The 2,741-nt window shown below is 48.2% G+C and overlaps 1 protein-coding gene across 2 annotated transcripts in view; it reads left to right on the forward strand.

Annotated features, from left to right (window-relative positions):
- Window positions 1-2,018: 2,018 nt before the first annotated feature.
- Window positions 2,019-2,741, forward strand: part of LOC143295979 (uncharacterized) — an 88,089-nt gene continuing 87,366 nt past the window's right edge. For both annotated transcript variants that reach the window (XM_076607693.1, XM_076607694.1), the window contains exon 1: window positions 2,019-2,184. The gene's annotated coding sequence lies outside the window, so the exon portion shown is untranslated. The remainder of the gene's footprint in view (window positions 2,185-2,741) is intronic.

The raw sequence follows: 2,741 nt of genomic DNA on the forward strand, positions 1-2,741 counted from the left end.
CTATATGAATAAACCATCTCAATCTCAATCTCAATCTCTCTGCTCTCTCTGTCTGCCTCTCTCTGTGTCTCTGTCTCTCTCTCTCTCTCCCTCTCTGTGTGTTGATTTTGTTCACGGTTTGTATCTCAAATAACCAATCGTTAAGTTGCAAATAAAATGTTGATAATCTCTAACTGTTCATGTAACATTCTAAAGGGAGTTAGGCGTCCTCCCCCCTCCCCTCCCCTCCGCCGCCCAGACCTCCCTACCCCCAATGTTAACAGTTAGTCTGCCGTCTGCTAGCCAATCAAACGCCACTTCCGGCTGGAGCTAATTACACATTCACAATGGCCTTAATTTCTGAGATCAGTACTTTATCGTCTTGGTCTGTCTTTGCCAACCTTTTATGCATTACAAATGTTATTTTCTTGCATGTTTTGTTGTTTGTTGCAGCTTTCTGTGTCGTTTTCGTCTCAGAATTCATATCATTTACACAGTTTGCATCAGTTCCTGAAGAAACATTCGCCCTGATCAAACGGAATTCCATGAAGTGACAATTGATGAAGGAAGTCTTGGAACGGCTACCTCAGAAATATGTCAACGAGGCATAGCGCGGTGAAAGGTGCAGAACTGGCAATAGCGTGCACCTCACGTGCACTGGGAATCAAGCAGATAAGGAAACAAAAGCGCCTTAGGTTCCGACCAGACTTTCCGAGCCACCTTGAGCAGGATCAGGAAGGAAGGAAAGCACAGCCCCCAGCTTGCTCCTGTTCAGAGACAAAGCATCCACTACTCGAGCTTCCGGGTCTGAAACAGGTGAGACAGAAGTCGCCGGGGTCTTCTGTTGACCCGTGACAACCATCATCTGTGGACACCACCAACATCACACACCCTGAAGGATGTGAGAACCATCATCTGTGGACACCACCAACATCACACACCCTGAAGGATGTGAGAACCATCATCTGTGGACACCACCAACATCACACACCCTGAAGGATGTGACAACCATCATCTGTGGACACCACCAACATCACACACCCTGAAGGATGTGAGAACCATCATCTGTGGACACCACCAACACCACACACCCTGAAGGATGTGAGAACCATCATCTGTGGACACCACCAACATCACACTCCCTGAAGGATGTGAGAACCATCATCTGTGGACACCACCAACACCACACTCCCTGAAGGATGTGAGAACCATCATCTGTGGACACCACAAACACCACACTCCCTGAAGGATGTGAGAACCATCATCTGTGGACACCACAAACACCACACTCCCTGAAGGATGTCCTTGTTTAGGGTCCACTGCATGTGGAGGACGCGCTTCGACCCACTGTGGTCTGGCAGGAAACGAGGAGGCGGACAGACTGGCCAAGTCTGGCAGCAGACTGGAGCAGACAAACCAGCCAGTCTCATACAGGGAGGCAAAAGCTCTGGTCAAACGAAAATTCAAAAACACATTCCAGCAACAACATAGCCATCCACCTGATGACCAGATGCCTCACCTGCAGCGATTCCTGCAGACAATCATATTCCGACTACGCACGGGGCACTGCCGCCTGCGAGACCACATGCACCGAATAAAGCTGTCACACACTCCTGACTGCCCGTGTAAGACAGGCCCACAAACCCCGGAGCACATCCTGCAGTCCTGCCCCCTGTATCAAGATGCACGGACGCAGCAGTGGCCCTGTGGAGCCACACTAGCAGAAAAGCTCTGGGGCACCAAATAAGACCTCATCAAGACCACCACCTTCATTTCCAGCATAGGACTACAAGTCTGAGACCATGATCACGGGGAACGCAGAAGAAGAAGAGAAGACCTACTGAGGACGTCTGCCCCAAGGTTGGCATTGCCTGCTATGTGTCTCGCTGACAGCTCAATGCTCTTGTCGTAGCAACAAACACAGAGTCTCGGTCCGCAGTGTGAGATTCTCAAAGTGCGCACCCCCACCCCCCAATTAAAAATGATTTTTTTTACTTTTGTTTTTTTGTTTGTTCATGCAACAGGCAACAGTCGTGAACATGAGGACAGTCTTGATGACGTCCTCCCCAGAGGAGTGAAGGAGAGCCCCGCGAACTGCTGAAGTTCCAGAAGAGTGATGCTCCGCTTGGGCTCCTGTGGGGACCTGATCACCTCCGGGGTATTGTCCCAAGGTGAGCAGGAAGTGAATGGGCGTGGAACAGGCAGGTGAGTAAACTGGAAGACGTGTGTGTGTGTGTGTGTGTGTGTGTGCGCGTTCATTTGTGTGTGCACGCTGGCGCACACGAGTGCATATGAGGGAGAGTTTGTGTAGAATACCAAAAGCTTAGATTATAAGTCTGGACTCCGTGTGTATACGTAAGGTATGGAGGCACGTTTATTTTTTTCTCACTTTTCATGAGTGTTCTTGGTTTCATCTCAGCTGCTTTTACTGACAACATATAACAAATATTCATAAATTATCTATACGGTTCACTCATAACTAACCAGTGTGTTGAGTAATGTTCATAACATCAGAAATGGATAGTCTCTCATTATCCTTTCCGAAAAGTATGGGTTATGTATACTTTCTTGTAGTAGTTTACGTGCTAGAATTTTCTCTTGATTATTACCGTCCACAACCAAACAGCGTCCGGCAAACAGGAAGCAAAAGCCAGAATAAACACGTGGCACAGAAGGGCTGGTCAGGCCTGGAGTGCAGACATATGTATTTGTGTTTCAGCCCAACACTCGGCTTATATCACAGATTGACATAAGTTTACATT

Source organism: Babylonia areolata, chromosome 21 (genome assembly GCF_041734735.1).
Source record: "Babylonia areolata isolate BAREFJ2019XMU chromosome 21, ASM4173473v1, whole genome shotgun sequence".
NCBI lineage: Eukaryota > Metazoa > Mollusca > Gastropoda > Neogastropoda > Buccinidae > Babylonia > Babylonia areolata.